Here is a 21,636-nt window from a genome sequence, read left to right as displayed (position 1 = left end):
TACCGCCGAACTGGAAAACTTCAAGAAGTCGTCTTCTGGTAAAGTTCCCCTCCATCGTGGAACAATGATTGCATATCAACTGTGCTAATACTGCTACTGAACGCATAATAGGGTCGCCTGATCAACTTGAAGAGAAGTTGAAGATCGCCCAAGAGGGAGAAAGAGAGGCGAAAAGGCAGCATGTCACCGGCGAGCGGGTGCTGACCCGTGTCAGGGACGGGAAAAACAAGCTACGGGAATCCAACACTACATTGGGTGAAGAGTTGAAAGATGTGCGGGCCCAACTAGCCGACTCTGTGAAGGAGAACAAAAAGCTGCGGGGCGGCATATGTATCCGAACTATTTTTATAGTAGTTTGGAGATAAATGGAACTGATATAGTTATGATTGCAGGTATATTGACGGGCCGTCCTGAATAGGAGGTGTCCGGATCATCAAGTGATCTGCTGCAAAGACTGTGGAAAGTGCATGAGCATGTTCGGCTGGCCATGCGGAGTGTTGCCAAGGCCTTATGGCCATCTGCCTCCCCTCCAGGAAGTATAGAGGAGCTTGTAGAGCTGTTCAAGGGAGCGCGGCGTTGTATCCGACTATGGAAGATATTGGCCTGCCAAGAGGGTGCGCGAGAGGCCTGGGCCATGGTGAAAACGCGATATACCAAGCTGGATCCTAATCACATGGCCCGAGTTGGACCACTAGGGTCAAATGGGGAAGAAATTCCCATTAGTTTAGTATATGACCAAGTAGAGGTGGCCGCCAAATATTGCCAACAGGATTGTGAGTTAGACTGCTGTTGGATGGTACAGAGGAGGAAGTGTTCGAGTCCAAGTGACTATGTACTTTTCCTCACCATGTGGAACTCTAGCTGAATTGTATATCATTTGTCATGGCAGACCTTTTCGCTTCAACCCCCGGACCCGAAGGTGCAGAGTGTTTCTGAATACCGTCGTGGCCGAATAGGCCGGGGTATGCATGGAAAACCTGGCGTAGGGGTCATAGTTTCTTGAACAGACAAGTTGTATCCGGCTAGCTATGTTATATTACATTGAGATTGTAAGAAACATCTTCCAAAGAGAATAGTTCCGTTAAGGGTTCCTTTCCCTGGGTGTGCATGCATTTAATGTACATGTCTGAATTGTGATTGAAAAAATCACAATGTATGTAACTTCTGGGGGTTCGCGATGGAATAAGTGAAAAGACTCTTTAATTCACCGACCAAATATTCCCTTAAGAACGCTAGCTTTCGACTTCACCCAGTCTGAGGTACACATCCGGATGACCCGACAGTAACAATCACAGAGGTGCTCCCTTTATGCCCTAGTCGAACTAACGGGAATGTAGGGCATAAACATAGGAGCCAGGCAACCCAGCTTGGCCAAAACTTAAGTCATATCGATGCATATAATGGCGAAGAAAAGGTACATATGGAAGAAAACGCATATGTGAAGAGCTTGATGCTCAGTGAATAATGAAAAAGCTTCTGTCCAAGAAGCCCCCAGGTATAATGGACGTACATATATAAAGATGTGTACGTCAGCGGTGTTCGGTCGAGCCGTATGAGAGCTTTAAAGCGAAAAAATAAAGGTGGAAAAGATAGAAAAAGTAATGGAAACTACAGGGAAGAAGGAGACGAACAAAGAATTCAGCGCTAGGCATAGAACCTTCAGAGTCTGACTGTGTTCCAGGGGTTCGGCTCTAGGCCATTGTATAATGCATCATGAAGACGGTACGCTCGTCTGGTAAGAACTTCATCAATTATGAAGGTACCCTCCCATTTGGGCTTGAGTTTGTCCTTTTTCTTCTCCGGCAAGCGTAGAACGAGTTTGCTAATGTTGTAAGTCTTGGCCCGTACTTCTCTGCTTTGATATCTTCGAGCCTGCTGTTGATAAAATGCTGAATGGGCTTTGGCAACATCACGCTCCTCCTCGAGGGCATCTAGGCTGTCCTGCCGATCCAACTCGGCCTCTTTCTCTTCGTACATATGCACTCGAGGTGAGTCATGTATAATATCGCAGGGCAACACAGCCTCTGCACCATACACCATGAAGAAAGGTGTGTATCCAGCAGTACGGTTGGGCGTGGTCCGCAGCCCCCAGAGTATGGAGTCGAGCTCCTCAACCCAGTGCTTGTCTAATTCTTTCAAAGACTGCACTAGTCTGGGTTTGATGCCGCTCATAATAAGACAATTGGCTCGTTCGACTTGACCATTGGTTTGCGGGTGGTAGACGGAGGCGTAATTGAGTTTAATACCAAGATTAGTGCACCAGGTTTTCACCTCGTCGTCTGTGAAATTAGAGCCATTGTCAGTGATGATGCTATGTGGAACACCATAACGGTGCACCACACCGGATATGAATTCTATCACCGGGCCGGACTCAGCCGTTTTGACCGGTTTAGCCTCTATCCACTTAGTAAATTTGTCTACCATGACCAGTAGATATTTTTTCTTATGGCTTCCCCCTTTAAGGGGTCCAACCATGTCTAGTCCCCAGACCACGAAAGGCCAAGTAGTGGGGATAGTTTGTAAGGAAGTTGGGGGCATGTGGCTTTGGTTAGCAAAAAGTTGGCATCCGATGCAGTGTTGGAAGAGGTCTTGTGCGTCTGCTCGGGCTGTTGGCCAATAAAACCCAGTATGGAAGGCCTTGCTAACGAGGGCCCGAGCTGTGGCATGGTGTCCACCGAGACCGGCGTGAATTTCCATTAAGAGCCGCCACCCCTCCTCTTCGGAGATACATCTTTGAAGTACTTCGGTAGTACTTTTCTTGTAGAGCTCTCCCTCATGAACCTTGTAGGCCTTCGAACGTCGGACAATGCAGCGAGCCTCATTCTGGTCTTCGGGAAGCTCCTTCCTATTGATGTAGGCCAAGAAAGGTTCGGTCCATGAGGCAATGACTGCCATGATGAGATGGACCGACGGTGTTATTTCGGTGGCTCAGCCCCAGATACTATCGGTGTGTTCGGGATTTGGAGTTGTATTCGGATCTGGACTATTGTTGCCACCTTGCCCTTTCCACACCACGGATGGCTTGAAAAGCCTTTCCAGGAAGATGTTAGGTGGGACGGGGTCGCGCTTAGCACCGATGCGATCAAGGACGTCTGCCGCTCGATTACTTTCTCGGGCGACATGATGAAATTCAAGCCCTTCGAACTGAGCCGACATTTTTAATACGGCGTTTCGATAAGCTGCCATCTTTGGATCTTTGGCGTCAAAGTCGCCGTTTATTTGGGATATGGCGAGGTTCGAGTCCCCGCACACCTCCAGGCGATGTATGCCCATGGATACGGCCATTCGAAGACCATGCAGTAAGGCCTCGTATTCGGCTGCGTTGTTGGAGTCTGTGTATAATATCTGGAGTACATATTGTACGACGTCTCTTGTGGGGGACATTAACACGACCCCTGCTCCCATCCCTGCCAACATTTTGGAGCCGTCAAAATACATAACCCAATTGGAATATGCGCCGTACTCTTAAGGGAGTTCGGCCTCTATCCATTCAGCGACAAAGTCAGCCAGCACTTGGGATTTGATGGCTTGGCGTGGCTTGTATGTTATGTCAAATGGAAGTAGCTCTATGTCCCATTTGGCGATTCACCCTGTTGCATCGCGGTTGTTGATTATGTCATTGAGTGGGACCTCAGAAGCCACCGTGATTGAACACTCCTTGAAGTAATGTCGTAGCTTGCGGGATGCCATGAAGACCGCGTATGCTATCTTTTGGTAGTGGGGGTACCGCGATTTGCATGGTGTGAGGACGGTAGATACGTAGTATACTGGTTTTTGAAGTGGGAATTTGCGTCCGTCCTATTCTCGTTCGACGATGAGTACGGCGCTCACCACCTGATGTGTTGCCGATATGTATAGCAACATGGGTTCGGCAAAATTTGGTGCGGCCAGGATTGGGTTGCTTGCTAGGAGGGCCTTTATTTCCTCCAGTCCGGCGGTCGCCGCGTCTGTCCATTCAAAGTTATCGGTGCATCATAAGAGGCGACAGAGTGGTAGTGCCTTTTCTCCTAATCTGGAGATAAAGAGACTTAACGCTGCCACGCAACCAACTAGTTTCTAGACTTGTTTGAGGTCTGTTGGCGTAGCCAACTGTGACAAAGCTCGGATTTTAGCTGGGTTTGCTTCTATTTCTCTATTGGAAACAATGAAGCCCAACAGCTTTCCAGCGGGGATGCCGAAGACACACTCTTCCGAGTTGAGTTTAATGTCATACGCATGGAGGTTGTCGAATGTAAGACGTAAGTCATCTATTAGTGTTTCGACGTGCTAAGTTTTGATGACAACATCATTGATGTAAGCTTCTACTGTCCTACCGATCTGTTTCTCCAGGCATGATTGAATCATGCATTGGTATGTGGCACCGGCATTCTTGAGCCCAAAGGGCATAGTGTTGAAGCAGAATGGCCCATATGGGGTAATAAATGATGTTGCAGCTTGATCGGACTCCTTCATTTTGATTTGATGGTATCTGGAGTATGCATCAAGGAAACACAGTGAGTCGTGTCCTGCGGTGGCATCAATGATTTGATCGATGTGGGGGAGGGGTAAGGGATCCTTAGGACAAGCCTTGTTGAGGTCCTTAAAATCGATGCACAGGTGCCAGGATTTATCCTTCTTTGGTACCATCACCAGGTTTGCCAGCCAGTCCGGATGTTTGATTTCTCTAATGAATCCGGCCTCGATGAGCTTGGCCAGCTCCTCCCCCATGGCTTGTCACTTGGGTTCGGAAAAGCGCCGCATTGTTTGCTTGACCGATTTAAATCCCTTTAACATATTGAGGCTATGCTCGGCCAAGTTGCGTGGGATCCCTGGCATATCCGAAGGGTCCCAGGCGAATATGTCCCAGTTTTCACGTAGGAATTCTCGTAGTGCGGCGTCAACTGTTGGGTTCAGTTGGGCTCCAATAGATGCTGTCTTCTTGGGGTCCGTCGGGTGGACCCGGAATTTGACTATTTCTTTTGCTAGTTTGAAGGAGGTGGATTTGGGGCATTTGTCGAGGATCACATCGTCCCTGTCCATCATGGAGTGTAGTGTGGTTAATTATTCGGCCATGAGGGCTTAGGATAGCGCCTCCAGGGCCAGGGATGCGGTTTTGTTTTCAGCACGGAGTGCTATGTCCGGATCATTGACGAGAGTGATTATACCGTTTGGTCCGGGCATTTTGAGCGTCATATACCCGTAATGAGGTATAGCTTGGAAGCGTGTAAAAGCATCCCGCCCCAACAAGGCATGGTATCCGTTGCTGAAAGGGGCCACTTGGAAAGTTATTTCTTCGGATCGATAGTTCTCCGGCGTGCCGAATATTACGTCAAGTGTGATTTTGCCCGCGCACCACGCCTCCCGACTGGGAATAATTCCTCGGAAGGTTGTGTTACTTTGCTTGATGTGACTCCTGTCTATTTCCATTTTATGGAGTGTGTCCTCGTAAATGAGGTTTAGCCCGCTGCCGTCGTCCATGAGGACCTTGGTAAGTCGAAACCCATCCACGATGGGACTAAGGACTAACACGGCTGGCACTCGGACTGTTCTGTACTTTGGTTCGTCACCGACGTAAAATGTTATAGCCGTATTGTTCCAAGTGTTTATTGTTACGATTTGGCAGACTTCGGCGAGCTCGCGAAGTGCCCTTTTGCGTTTGTTGTTGGAAGTGAATGTCTCAAAGACCGTCAGTACTCTTGAGTCATCATCTTCTGGGGGATGCTGTTCTGGGGCGTCCTTGATAAGGATGTCCTTGCCACTCTTGGCTACCTGTCGTAGTATCCAACATGCTCTAAGGCTGTGGGTTGCCACGGTATCCGATGTTGTATGTATTTTGCATGGGCCATCGAGCCATCCCTCCAGACCGGTGTCGTGCCGCATAGCGGTTTTATGTTTCTTGACCGTTGGACTGGGCGTGCCATGGGGGTGCACCCTCTTCGCCTGTAGGGGGGGTTGAGTTGGGACCGACGGTTCCCATCGAGTTGCCTGAATTTTCCAAACGCTCTCCATCGCGCTGTACTTTTGTATGATGGTTGCTAAGTCAGTGAATTTCAGTATGCTGCGGCGATTGATGGCATTGAGGATTCCTTCGTCCGTGCAATTGTTGCAGAACACTGATATTGCATCCTCATCACGGCAATATTTTATCTTGTCCTTGACAAGGAGGAATCTGGCCCAGAAGTGGTGGACCGTTTCCCGAGATTGATGTTTTATGCTCATGAGAGCATCTATGTCTGGGTGGGTGGGTGGAATTAAATCTGAACGCCGACCTGACCGCTTATCCGGAGTCTGAAGACCTTCCGGGCTTAACAGTCCGGGCTCCTGAGTATCTTCTGATTGTTTGGGACCGCCATCTGATTCTATGTTCGGAGGGTTGGTCGCATCCTTTCGCCGGTGGGCATCTGGTTCCTCCTAATCGGTGGTCCGGACATAGTCCTTCTTCGATATCGAAGAAGACTGGTCGTCCTGCTCCTCGACCACTGCTATCTGGTGGGTGACCGGCGGAGTTTCGGTTTCTCCCTGATCGGGTTTAGGCCCGATCTGATCGTAATATGTGGCGATTCCCAAAGCGGCGATGCACTCTAAGAGCTCGTTTAGGGATGAAAACTCTGCCGGATTCATCTGCTTGGAATGTTCGGAGTTGATGTGAAGGGGATTTTCGATGGCTTGAGAGGTCATCGTTGGCTTAATGGCCGAACGGGCGATCATGGTAAAGCCGCCCAGCCAGAGGGTTTGGCCTAGGGCTAGGACTCCCCCGGAGGTGATGTTGTCTTTAAGGACAAGGCGAGTCATCGAACCTTTCATCGACGTCACAATGGAACTCTCAATGAAAGCACCAATGTCGGTGTCAAAACCGGCGGATCTCGGGTAGGGGGTCCCAAACTGTGCGTCTAGGATCGATGGTAACAGGAGACGGGGGACACGATGTTTACACAGGTTCGGGCCCTCTCTATGGAGGTAATACCCTACTTCCTGCTTGATTGATCTTGATGAATATGAGTATTACAAGAGTTGATCTACCACGAGATCGTAATGGCTAAACCCTAGAAGCCTAGCATGTATGACTATGGTAATGAGTATATCCTTTCCGGACTAACCCCTCCGGTTTATATAGACACCGGGGATCTAGGGTTACATAGAGTCGGTTACATAGGAGGGAATCTTCATAGTCGGTCGCCAAGCTTGCCTTCCACGCCAAGGAGAGTCCAATCCGGACACGGGTACAGTCTTCAGCCTTCACGTCTTCACAGCCAATCAGTCCGGCCCATGGATAATAGGCCGGACGCCTGAGGACCCCTTAATCCAGGAATCCCTCACCCCTATCGCCCACACTCACTTGGCAACGGTTCCAAATGTCGTCGCGGAAAGGAGTTTTAAACCGTTTATTTAGGACCGACGTGCACCAGTGTGAGGAGCATCAAAGGGTAGCCTGTCGTGAACAAAACTCTTCCGCGAGAACCACCGTCAGCCAAGACTGCGGATGCTATCATATAAGGCCATACCCCTTTATGCTGGCCATGATAGGAGGCAGTCAGATATTTGGTACGGATCTAACACTCAAGACAGTGGAGCTAGTCAAGACGATTCAGAAATTCCGCAAGAAATCATTATCGGCCAGAAGAACAGTTATGATCCACATCAATGTTTTAAACCTGGAGGACCTACAGTTAGTTGAGAACCCCAATGCAGGGAGTAAAGAGATTGGGTGTCCGCCAGGAAAATTATTTCACAGCTTCATGAAATATTGTCAGTGTTGGATGATGCATCCATCGGAAATCACTCTTGGACTTATGAGACAGACATATGTTTCAGTCATGATGATCCATCACACTCAGCTGAGTCAGTAGATATGTAAAGAATTGGAGCCAGTATAAGCAATGAACATGTAAGGTAAGTTCTATCAGGATATCGATACAGTGAAACAAACCACCCGAGAGCCGGGTAGTCTCGTCATATGAAATTCAGTGGGGAACAATCAATAAAGGAAAAAGGATACCTAAGTTGGAAACGGTTTCCTTGAGTCAGTATATTCATACTTGTTCCCTGAGCAACCAAATCTCGAGGACAAGATTTCTTTATGGGGGGAAGTTTTGTCACACCCTGATTTTTTGCCCTTTCTTTTTCTTTTGATTTTCTAAGATTTTTGCTTGAGCTTTCCTTTTCTGTGGCTATGTGGTCTGGAAACTGGAGAAGATGATCTCTTCTTTCTATCTAGAGTGGCTTGTCATCCTCAAATCCATCCCAAGACCTTGCCATTTCCATCTTGGACTAACCCCAATATTCTCTTCCTTGGGAATATTCATTTTTTCTATTAAAGGAATAACCATGTATGCCCTAAGTTGTGAAGCAACCTATCTTTCCATCACTCCTAAAATTCCCAAATAATTCTCATAAATTGTTTGGGTCATATGTTCCTCAAATGTGGCAAAATATTTCATTTGCCATGTTCCTCATCATGCTCAATTAATTCTGTCAGTGTACGAAAGTAGGGGCCCTCTTTGTACCCCTTTACTTGTGCACGGGCAGTCAAAGCCACACCTGCAGCCACACTTAGCGGGGCAGAGGAAGGAAGGCGAAACACAAGACTACCAGAGCGGCGCCAAGACAGAGGCGCAAGAAGGTCAAGCAACAAGATGGGCTTTCCCCCGGCAAGACCCTTGCCGAGGCGGCCTACGCAGCCCCGACAAGAGCCTTGTCGAGGCAGCTCACCCAACGCCGGCATCACAGCCACCCTTGAGCCCGAGAGTTCCGACACCATCGACAACGTTGGAACCAAGGTTCGGGAAGCTCTTGCATGGTGGCATGTAGATCTTTGTGAAGACAGAGAGCCTACAAAGCCTAGATGAGAACCAAAAGACAGGACAACCGCAAGGCTCCTTGCCGAGGATGCCCACGAGGCCCCGGCAAGGTTCCATGCCGAAGACACCCGCAAGGCCCCAGCAAGACTCTTGCCGAGGGCGCTCACAAGGCCCCGGCAAGACCCTTGCCAGGAATATACGCAAGACCGCGGCAAGGCCTTGCCGCCCCAGCTCAGCGGCTGACCCACCAACTAAACAAAGTACCCACGTGGCAGTATGTGGCTCCTCATCCAACTAGTCAAGCACCTGCGTGGTGGCATGCAGATCTTCATGAGGACCCTACCACCACGCCAGCTCAGCAGCCTGCCAGCCTACATGGTGCTGCACACCTCGTTGGCCTAGACGTGTGTCGGAGCAAGGCGGAGCGGCGACGGACAGGACGGGCCTCGTTACCATCCCCGGTAAAGCAAGAGGACACCTAAATAGCGCATTTAATGTGTTTTGTCCTGTAATGACAGGAGATAAACTTGTACACTGTACATGCTTTCCACCTCCTGTGTGCCACTTTGGCGACCCCTTTTCCTATAAAAGGAGGACCGAGGCGTACCGAGGAAGGATTCGGTCTTTTCGGACTATGCACGCACGGTAGCTAGTTCAAGAACTCAAGAACACTCAAATATACACCAAAGCAGGACTAGGGTATTACGCATCTACGCGGCCCGAACCTGGGTAAAATGTCCTTGTGCTGACTTCTAGACCCGCTCTTTGCACAATCCCGCGCCCGCCAACCGTAGAAGGGATTTTCATGATTCCATAGGTGTCGTTTCCCTCGACATCCTTGGCCCGCCAGGTAGGGGGTGCAGCTATGTAAATCTTCTCTAGTTGGCGCAGCGGCTTCATCATCGTTGTCGCTCCAAAGAAGAAGACGATCGAGGGAGCGGCATCATCTGCAGATGCAGTGACTATCCGCGCGACGATAGAAAAGCTAAGTCATGCAAAACTTTGAGCAATTCCTTTTTATATAAGGTTATTTTCCTCGGAGATCTTGCTCTTTGTATGGGAAACCTGCACGTGATGGGGCCCTTCTGCTATTGGCAACACCCTTGTTCTATTTCGAGTCCATTCAATAGTTCAAGCGGCCGCGCTGAGAGCGGTAAGGTGGTTTGCCTGGCAGCAAGTGCACCCAACAGGCTATTGAGGATCCTTCCTCAAGGCGCCGCGGCTTGGGTTTATGCGCCGACAAGCCTATCCAATTAAACGTAGGGTGGACATACAAAGAGAGATCAAAAAGGAAAATAACATGCATCATCTCAAAGTACTGCAGAGTTATATTACACCAATTATCATTGCGGTTCTAACTAAAGATAAAAATTGTCTTGGTCATGAACCTGCAACGGCGATGGGAAACGGGGTGCCTAGTCCCGTCGTTGTCCCTCTATCCTCCGAACTCCGTCAACATGACTGATGATGGGCTCGATACGCTCCTCGAGCGCCGCGAGGTCCACACCCTCTGGAAAGCTCTCCAGCGTGACGTCAAAGTTGATGTTGGGGTTCCAGTATGCCACCTTGGTGTGACCTTGGTCAGGGCACCCCGGCAAAGCTTCCGGGCCTCATTGGCCAGAGAGGTCGCTCTGTTGGCCCGAAGCCGCTCCAGGGCTCCAAGGACGCCCTTAAAGAACAGGGTCAGCTGATACGTCTCCAACGTATCTATAATTTATGAAGCATTCATGCTATTTTATTATCTGTTTTGAATGATTATGGGCTTTATTATACACTTCTATATTACTTTTGGGACTAACCTATTAACCGGAGGCCCAACCCATATTGCTATTTTATTGCATGTTTCAGTTTTTCAAAGAAAAGGAATATCAAACGGAGTCCAAACGGAATGAAACCTTCGGCAACGTGATTTTTTGGAAGATTATCATCCTGGAGACTTGGAGTTCACATCAGAAGATACTCGAGGAGCCCAGGAGATAGAGGGCGCCCCCCTACTAGGCGCGCCCCCTATCTCATGGACCCCTCGAGCAGCCCCCGACCGACTTCTTTCGCCTATATAAGCCTACGTACCCTAAAACCATCGAATATCAAGATAGATCGGGAGTTCCGCCGCCGCAAGCCTCTGTAGCCACCAAAATCCTCTCGGGAGCCCGTTTCGGCACCCTGTCGGAGGGGGATCCATCACCGGTGGCCATATTCATCATCCCGGCGCTCTTCATGATGAGGAGGGAGTAGTTCACCCTCGGGGATGAGGGTATGTACCAGTAGCTATGTGTTTGATCTCTCTCTCTCGTGTTCTCTCTCGTGTTCCCTCTATGGCACGATCTTGATGTATCCCGAGCTTTGCTATTGTAGTTGGATCTTATGATGTTTCTCCCCCTCTACTCTCTTGTGATAAATTGAGTTTCCCCTTTGAAGTTATCTTATCGGATTGAGTCTTTTGTGAGAACACTTGATGTATGTCTTGCAGTGCTTATCTGTGGTGACAATGGGATATCATGTGCCACTTGATGTATGTTTTGGTGACCAACTTGCGGGTTCCGCCCATGAACCTATGCATAGGGGTTGGCACACGTTCTTGACTCTCCGGTAGAAACTTTGGGGCACTCTTTGAAGTACTTTGTGTTGGTTGGATGAATCTGAGGTTGTGTGATGCATATCGTATAATCATGCCCACGGATACTTGAGGTGACAATGGAGTATCTAGGTGACATTAGGGTTTTGGTTGATTTGTGTCTTAAGGTGTTATTCTAGTACGAACTCTTGAATAGATTGATCTGAAAGAATAACTTTGAGGTGGTTTCGTACCCTACCATAATCTCTTCGTTTGTTCTCCGCTATTAGTGGCTTTGGAGTGACTCTTTGTTGCATGTTGAGGGATTGTTATATGATCTATCTATGTTATTATTGTTGAGAGAACTTGCACTAGTGAAAGTATGAACCCTAGGCCTTGTTTCCTATCATTGCAATACCGTTTACGCTCACTTTTACCACTTGTTACCTTGCTGTTTTTATAATTTCACATTACAAAAACCTATATCTACTATCTATTTTGCACTTGTATCACCATCTCTTCACCTTACTAGTGCACCTATACAATCTACCATTGTATTGGGTGTGTTGGGGACACAAGAGACTCTTTGTTATTTGGTTGCAGGGTTGTTTGAGAGAGACCATCTTCATCCTACGCCTCCTACGGATTGATAAACCTTAGGTCATCCACTTGAGCGAAATTTGCCACTTTCCTACAAACATGTGCACCTGCAGGCCCAACAACATCTACAAGAAGAAGGTTTTGTAGTAGACATCAGGCTCTTTTCTGGCGCTGTTGCCGGGGAGGCTAGATAAACGGCACTCACACCCCGTCAACTAAGCTCTTTTTTGGCGCCGTTACCGGGGAGGTGAGTGCTTGAAGGTATATCTTTACATCTTGCAATCGAATCTTTTTGTTTCTTGTTTTATCACTAGTTTATTTTATGAAAGAAAACTACCAAAAAATGGAATTGAGTTTGTCTCATACGCTTCGTCTTTTTAAGATCTTTCGTGAGTATGATGAAAAGGAAAATCTTGCTCAAGTGCTAGAAGAAGAAATCTATAGAATGTTTGATACTAAATCTTTGAATGATGAGCATGATTGCAATGTTGTTAGTATGAATTCCTTGAATATCCATGATGCTAATGATATGCAAAGCCACAAGCTTGGGGAAGCTATGTTTGATGAATATGATATTTTTTGTCCCCCATGTTTTGATGAGAATATTTATTATGATGAAAGCATGCCTCCTATTTATGATGATTATATTGATGAAAGTGGGTTTGGAAGAGTGTCAACTTTAGGAAGTAGTGATCCCACTATTTTGGAGGATGTTGAATCTTATTGTGATGAATATGAAAGTGGATTTGGAAGAGTGTCAACTTTGTTTAGTGATGATTCCACTATCTTGGAAGAGGTTTCAATCGATTATGATGAGAACAAAGTTGCTACTTATGATGATTACTGTAAAAAGTAGTGATGATTATATTTATAAATCTTGTCATGATTATGATTACCCTTTTTCTGAACATTACTCTTTTAATGTGGAAACAATTTTTAGTGTTCAAGTCTCTTATGATACTCCCACTATTCCGAATGAGAAGAATTTTGCTTGTGTGGAGAGTAGTAAATTTTCTATGCTTGTAGATCATGAAAAGAATGCTTTAGGTGCTGGTTATATTGTTGAATTCATTCATGATGCTACTGAAAATTATTATGAGGGAGGAACATATGCTTGTAGGAGTTGCAATAATGTCAAGTTTCCTCTCTATGTGCTTAAAATTTTAAAGTTATGCTTCTTTTACCTTCCTATGCTAGTTGATTATTGTTCCCATAAGTTGTTTGCTCACAACATCCATATGCATAGTAAGTGGGTTAGACTTAAATGTGCTAGTCATATGCTTCATGATGCTCCCGTTATGTTTCAATTCTTATCTTTTATGTGAGCATCATTGCCATCTTCATGCCTAGCTAAAAAGGCATTAAAGAAAAGCGCTTGTTGGGAGACAACCCAATATTTACCCTTACTGTTTTTGTGTGTCCACATGATTATTCTACTATAGTAATCATGGTTTATAGCTTTTTTTTCAATAAAGTGCCAAGTAGAACCTTTGGGAAGACTTGGGTGAAGTTTATGTGATCTTGCTGTAAAAAACAGAAACTTTAGCGCTCACGAGAATAGATGCCATTTTTACTGAAGAGTGATTTCAGGTTTATTATTTTTGCAGATAATTAATAGACAAATTACTCAGGTCCAGAAATTTAATTTCAGAATTTTTTGAGTTCCAGAAGTATACGTTTGATACAGATTACTACAGACTGTTCTGTTTTTGACAGATTATGTTTTCTATGTGTTGTTTGCTTATTTTGATGCATCTATGGCTAGTATTAAGTGGTATGAACCATAGAGAAGTTGGAATACAGTAGGTTTAACACAAATATTAATTTAGAATGAGTTCATTACAGTACCTAAGTGGTGGATTTATTTTCTTATACTAACGGAGCTTACCAGTTTTGTTTTGAGTTTTGTGTGGTTGAAGTTTTCAAGTTTTGGGTAAAGATTCGATGAACTATGGAATAAGGATTGGAAAGAGCCTAATCTTGGGGATGCCCAAGGCACCCCAAGGTAATATTCAAGGATAACCAAGAGCCTAAGCTTGGGGATGCCCCGGATGGCATCCCCTCTTTCGTCTTCGTTCATCGGTAACTTTACTTGGAGCTATATTTTTATTCACCACATGATATGTGTTTTGCTTGGAGCGTCATTTTATTTTGTTAGTATTTTATTTCTGTTATTTATAATAATGTTTTTAATCTTTAGTTTCAATAAAAATGTCAAGGATAGCCTTTGCCATGATTATTTTGCTAGTATACATGTCGCTGTTTGAAAACAGAAAGTTTACCGCTGTTGCAAAAATTCCCTAGAAAAGTCAGAGAATGGTATAACGTTTAATCTTTTTGAATATTAATCTCTGATAAATTTATTACAGTGGGAATTTTAGTTCATAATTTTTGGAGTCAGGGAAGTATTGATACTCTTGCATTCTTTACAGACTGTACTGCTTTAGCAGATTGCTGTTATGTTTGCATTGTTTGCATATGTTTGCTTGTTTAATGATTCTATTTAAGGATAGGAGTATTAAATATGCAGAGGCATTTAGTATTCAATGTTGAATAATAATTTTATTGATTTGTTATAGTAGAATATTATAAGGTTTTGCATTGGTTTATACTAACCTATCTCACGAGTTCTTGTTGAGTTTGTTGTGAATGAAGCTTTTGATAAAAAGAGAAACCATGATATGAGAGGAATTAAGGAGACACAAAAGTTCAAGCTTGGGGATGCCCAAGGCACCCCAAAATAATATTTCAAGAAGTCTCAAGCATCTAAGCTTGGGGATGCCCCGGTAGGCATCCCACCTTTCTTCTTCGGCAATCATCGGTTAGTATCGGTTGAGCCTAAGTTTTTGCTTCTTCACATGAGTTGTGATATCCTTGCAATGTCATTTTATTTTGCTTTGCTTGCTGTTTAAATAAAATACCAAGATCTGAAATCCTTTAATGAGAGAGAGTCTTTGCATAGTTGCATAATTATTTAGCTACTCATTGATCTTCACTTATATCTTTTTGGAGTAGTTTTTCATTTACTCGTGTGCTATATCCTATGAGTAAATTGTTGAATGAGTTGAATGTCATAAATCTGAAATTATATATGTTTCATTTGCTTATCCCATGGGGAGTAATGACTTCACATCTAAGAAGTAGAGGTTGCAAATTCATTGACGGTTAGCAAGCATTGTATTAGTCATTTGAACAATTCATGAAAGAATATTGAAGGAAGAGAGATTTCACATATAAATATATTATCATAGACATGTTTTATAATTGTGAGCACTCATTAAGTATGACATGCTAAAGAGTTGATGTTGGACAAGGAAGACAACTAAATGGGTTATGTTTTCTCACATCTCAGTTAAAGTATATTGTCATGTATCATTCAAACATGTTGAGCTTGCCTTTCCCCCTCATGCTAGCCATAAATTCCTAGCACCAAGTAGAGATACTACTCGTGCTTCCAAATATACTTAAACCCAGTTTTGCCATGAGAGTCCACCATATCTACCTATGGATTGAGTAAGATCCTTCAAGTAAGTTGTCATCGATGCAAGCAATAAAAATTGCTCTCTAAATATGCATGACTTATTAGTGCGGAGAAAATAAGCTTTGTACGATCTTGTTATGGAAGCAATAAAAGCGACGGACTGCATAATAAAGGTCCATATACAAGGGGCAATATAAAGTGACGTTCTTTCACATTAAGATTTTGTGTATCCAACCCTAAAAGCGCATGACAACCTCTACTTCCCTCTGCGAAGGGCCTATCTTTTACTTTATGTCTTTTACTTTATGCAAGAGTCAAGGTGATCTTCACCTTTTCCTTTTTTTTCATTTTATCCTTTGTCAAGCACTTTGTGTTAGGGTGATCCTGATATATATATCCAATTGGATGTACGTTAGCATGAACTATTATTGTTGACATCACCCAAAGGTGAATACGTTTGGAGGCAACATTATAAGCCCCAATCTTTCTCTGTGTGTGATTAAAACTTCATAACCACAAGTATTGCGTGAGTGTTAGCAATTGTAGAAGACTATATGATAGTTGAGTATGTGAAGTTTGCTAAATCAAATCTCTGACATAGACTCTTCCTGGAAGTAAGATGAATTGCAATTGTTTCATGACTAAGAATGAAGTTTGCTAGTTTTCAAGAAAGTTTATGGTCTATGCTTTGACATGTGAATTGCTTGTTACTTGATTATGAAAAGTTTTATGAGATGAACTACTGTTATGACATATAATGATGCTAGTAAAGGTGATTGAAATTATCATTGATCAAACTTGTGCACCTTCTAGCATTCACACTTCATAAATTCTTTCTTTTATCATTTACCTACTCGAGGACGAGTAGGAATTAAGCTTGGGGATGCTGATACGTCTCCAACGTATATATAATTTATGAAGCATTCATGCTATTTTATTATCTATTTTGAATAATTATGGGCTCTATTATACACTTTTATATTACTTTTGGGACTAACCTATTAACCGGAGGCCCAGCCCATCTTGTTGTTTTATTGTCTGTTTCAGTATTTCAAAGAAAAGGAATATCAAACGGAGTCCAAACGGAATGAAACCTTCGGCAACGTGATTTTTTGGAAGATTATCATCCTGGAGACTTGGAGTTCACGTCAGAAGATACTCGACGAGCCCAGGAGATAGCCCCCCCACTGGGCGTGCCCCCTGTCTCGTGGACCCCTCGAGCACCCTCCGACCGACTTCTTTCGCCTATATAAGCCTACGTACCCTAAAACCATCGAATATCAAGATAGATCGGGAGTTCCTCCACCGCAAGCCTCTATAGCCACCAAAAACCTCTCGGGAGCCCGTTCCGACACCCTGCCGGAGGGGGGATCCATGACCGGTGGCCATCTTCATCATCCCGGCGCTCTCCATGACGAGGAGGGAGTAGTTCACCCTCGGGGCTGAGGGTATGTACTAGTAGCTATGTGTTTGATCTCTCTCTCTCTCTCTCTCTCTCTCTCTCTCGTGTTCTCTCTCGCGTTCCCTCTATAGCACGATCTTGATGTATCCCGAGCTTTGCTATTGTAGTTGGATCTTATGATGTTTCTCCCCCTCTACTCTCTTGTGATAAATTGAGTTTCCCCTTTGAAGTTATCTTATCAGATTGAGTCTTTTGTGAGAACACTTGATGTATGTCTTGTCGTGCTTATCTGTGGTGACAATGGGATATCATGTGCCACTTGATGTATGTTTTGGTGACCAACTTGCGGGTTCCGCCCATGAACCTATGCATAGGGGTTGGCACACGTTCTTGACTCTCCGGTAGAAACTTTGGGGCACTCTTTGAAATACTTTGTGTTGGTTGGATGAATCTGAGATTGTGTGATGCATATCGTATAATCATGCCCACGGATACTTGAGGTGACAATGGAGTATCTAGGTGACATTAGGGTTTTGGTTGATTTGTGTCTTAAGGTGTTATTCTAGTACGAACTCTTGAATAGATTGATCTGAAAGAATAACTTTGAGGTGGTTTCGTACCCTACCATAATCTCTTCGTTTGTTCTCCGCTATTAGTGGCTTTGGAGTGACTCTTTGTTGCATGTTGAGGGATTGTTATATGATCTATCTATGTTATTATTGTTGAGAGAACTTGCACTAGTGAAAGTATGAACCCTAGGCCTTGTTTCCTATCATTGAAATACCGTTTACGCTCACTTTTACCACTTGTTACCTTGCTGTTTTTATAATTTCAGATTACAAAAACCTATATCTACTATCTATTTTGCACTTGTATCACCATCTCTTCGTCGGACTAGTGCACCTATACAATCTACCATTGTATTGGGTGTGTTGGGGACACAAGAGACTCTTTGTTATTTGGTTGCAGGATTGTTTGAGAGAGACCATCTTCATCCTACGCCTCCTACGGGTTGATAAACCTTAGGTCATCCACTTGAGGGAAATTTGCCACTGTCCTACTAACCTGTGCACTTGCAGGCCCAACAACGTCTACAAGAAGAAGGTTGTGTAGTAGACATCATCAGCCTGTCATTGGGGCTCACGTTTGGCTCCTTGAGTACACGATGTCCGGCAGGCCCATGGTGGCTAGCTGTGCGGTGAGCCTCCATGCGACGTTGACGAGGTGGCTGATCTAGAGGTTCATGCCCTTCGCGTACTCCTCGTACTCGGTGGCGCCGTCCCTCCGCAGCCGTTTCTCCTCCTCCAGGTCCTTGGTCAGGTTCTCCTCCCGGGCCCTGACCTCCGAAAGCATCCCCTCCAAGCCATCCAGCTTCAGCTTCAGGTCATTGGTGGAGTCGTTGGCCTTGAAGAGTAGCTCGTCCTTACCGAAGACTGCGGCCTGCGCCTCCACCAGAGCACCGTTGATCGAGTCCCTCTCCTTCGTCAGCTCCAAGACCCTTTTCTTCAGCTCCTCCCATTCCAGCTCCAGCTCATTCACCTTGTCGGCATGGACCAGGGCCTGCGCATTGAGTGCCTCCTTGTGCCTCTGCTGCAGCTCTTGGGTCCGCTGTGCAACGAGCTTCTCGATCTCCTCATCCTTGTCGTGGAGTGTGGCGGCAAGCGCCTCCTCATGGGCAGCAAGGTCCTCCTCCAGAGAGTTCAGCAGAGCCTGGTGCTGTTGTCGAGCGGCCTCATCCTTGGCGGCCTGCTCCTTTGCCAGCTCCTGAGCCTTCCTAATACAGCTTGTTTCAGGATGAGTTCTTGTTTGTGATCGGCCAGCTCGCCTTGGTTAGCCTTCAACTCTTGGTGGGCATCGCAGAACCAGGCTTGCGTCTCAGTGACGCGCTCCTTGAAATCTACTTCCACTTTGTCCACCACTGCCATCTTGGATTTCGCCTTGTCGGAGCGGGCACAGCGGAGCGTCTGGAGCTTCTATAAGTTGGCGCTCATGGCCCGGAGAAGTTGCTCCTCTTGGGAACCGTCGTTGCCAGGGCTCGTCTCATCAACAACTTGGAGCCCAGCGGTGGCGCGCACCTCGTCGTCGAACACCTCCCCCTCGGCCGGCGCCCTGGTGCCCCCCTCCCCTGGGAGGTGGACGAACAGGTCATCGCCCACCTTCAAGTACCTGCCCGGGGCGGGAGCTGGAGGGGAGGGAGGTTGGTCGTTGGCTACCTCCTCCTTAGCGGCAGCCTTGACAGCCTCCCAAGTGGCGGCCTCGTCGGCCCCTTCGGTAGCAGCCTTGCCAGCCTCCCCGGTAGACCCCCTGGCGGCCTCCTCAGTAGTAGTCTTGGTGGCCTCCTCGGCAACGATCCTGTCGGCCTCGGCGTCCTTAGCAACCCCCTTGATAACGAGGTCGATATCTTCCTCGTCCATCGAGGGAGGATCTGAAAACCAGAAGAAAGAACATGACGAGGTCAAGGTCAAAATACAAATAGAGAGAAAGAAGAAAAGACAGGGACCGAAGGTCGGCCACTTAGCCGTGCCAAGCTGGGAAGAAGTGTTCCCCTCCCCGCCAAGGTTCATTGCCGGGATGGAGCAACCCAGGTTCACCTCCTCCTCCTCCATGCGCGTGGGTTCGGTGGTTGGTGCCCTTGCCGGGGACGCCCCTCGAGGCGGCGTGGTCGATGGGGGCGACATGTTCGGGGTGGCCCTCGGCGGCAACCACAGGAAGGTCAGCACCGAGAAATCGTACCCCAGCACCCATCAACGAGAAGTGAGTAATGGACTCACGCTGGGGGCTGGAGCGGGGGCTGCGCTGGGGGCTGGTGTCCGAGCCGCTCTCCACCAACACCGGCGTATACGGAGTGCCCGTCGGGGGCTTGTCGCCTGTCGGGGCTTTGATCCTTTCGCCACCCTCTGAGCCACCATCTCCGTGTCCCTGTGAAGACACCATTAAGTCAAAAGAGGATAACACAAGCGTGAGGTCAAGAGATGATGGGGGGCGAAAAGCTTACTCGTCCTCCACCTCCTCTTCCACTGTCCTCCTCCTCCTCTTCGGGCTGAAAGACTCGAGGTCAAAGTCGGCCTCTAAGTCGATATCTGAGGGAAGAGGAGAAGGGGATGGGGCCGGGCGATGCTTGGACGAAGAAGAGGCAGTCGCCGTTTTCTTCACTACAACGGCCTTCACCGCCTTCTTCGCTGTCGCGGCCCTCGTCTGGCGCACGGACTGCTCTTGGACCTGTTGCCGCGGCGCGGCCCAGCCGGGCCAGACCGGCTCGCCGGAGCCCGCCCGGCACTGTACGCATCTCTTCCCTTTGGCAGGAGGGTCGACGGCCTCGGCCTCTTCTTCGGTCGACTCCTGGACCACGTCTTCAATGAGAGGAGCCCCAGCGCCGGCACTGCTGGCCTCCTCAGCAGACTCCGCCCATCCGGCGAGCTCTTTTTCCTCTACGGCCGCGCCGGCCTCGTCCTCCATTGTGCCAGCGCTGCCAGCCTTCTTGGCGAGTGCCGCTTCCGCTGCCCTGGCAGCGATGTAATCCAGCTCCTCCTTGGTGGTGTCCTGGATAAGCAGTGGCTCTTCACGCATGTACTTCTCCGATAGGTTGTCGAAAAACTCATGCACTCGCTCCGCTTCTGGCTGGGCCCAGCTTGGGTCGAGGTCGTGCGCGTTGAAGTCCGGCATCATGGCAATGATGTTGGTCTGGCGAGAATTGTTGCTCAGCGGGACCACTCCTGCCGGCAACCCAAACAGGGGCCCCTTGACAGCCTTGCTGGCCTTCGCGGCCCTCCCGGACCCCTCAGCCATGCCGCCATCGTCCACATTGAGCTGGAAGAGCCTATGGCAAAAATGGGCATGCCCCATCACCGTGAAATTGTGATTCAAGCCAGGGCGGAGCCTCATGATGTCAGCCGCGTTCCTGTAATCCCAGGCCGGCCTCCCCTTGTTGTGCAATGGGGCAATCCGGCGGCGGATAAAATCATCCCCAATCATTTTGAGGGTGAGCCCGGCCGCGGTGAGGCGATTGATCCTGGTGGTGGCGACCATGAGCTTCTCGTTGTGGGCGTTGACATCACCCCAGTGATTTCTGCGGACCGGCGGTGCCTGACGGACCCGGCAGAACTCCTGCAGATCCTTTTCTTCATTCTAGCACCACCGGCTCCGCCACTCTTCTCACCTCTCCTTCTGAGTCCCCTCCGGATATGTGCCCTTCTCCTGGCTCCTTGGGATCCAGGCGATACATCCGGAGATGGCGCCTCCTGGCTGGATGCGAGGATAGAAGTAGTGACGGAAGAGCGCCGTGCTGGGGTGCACCCCGGCGAAGCCCTAACAAAGATGGGCAAAGATGTCCATGCATGCCACAGCATTCGGCGTGAAATCCATAAGGTGGAAGCCATAGGTGTGCATTACGTTGTTGAAGAAATCAGAGAAAGGGGGGCAGAGTCCGCAAGAAAAGTAGTCAACAAAGAAGGGATACCAATTCGGGCCGGCCTTGGCAAAATCAGCGGGGACGATGCGCGTGGCAGGGTTCCCCGGCGTCTTGCACCCCCACAAGGGCTTGAAGTTGTCCCTGAGATGGACCGCATCGACCGTAGAGGGGAAGTAGGCGTGCTGCGTCCGGAGCACCGCCAACTCGCTCTCCGACGCCTCCTTCTCCCCGACATCCTTGGCCACTCCCTTGCCCTTGCTTGACTTGGGCACCATGGTGACCGAGAAGAGGTGGGGGATCGAAGGCAATGGAAGCATGGCGGCGGCGAGCGAAGGCGAGAGCTTCGGTTTTTCGCTTAGGGAAGAAGAGAGGAACGGCATTTCCGAGATTGGAAGAGGCACAGAGGGTAAATGA

Source organism: Triticum aestivum, chromosome 7B (assembly GCF_018294505.1).
Source record: "Triticum aestivum cultivar Chinese Spring chromosome 7B, IWGSC CS RefSeq v2.1, whole genome shotgun sequence".
NCBI lineage: Eukaryota > Viridiplantae > Streptophyta > Magnoliopsida > Poales > Poaceae > Triticum > Triticum aestivum.
Note: the sequence above shows the minus strand (reverse complement) of the source record.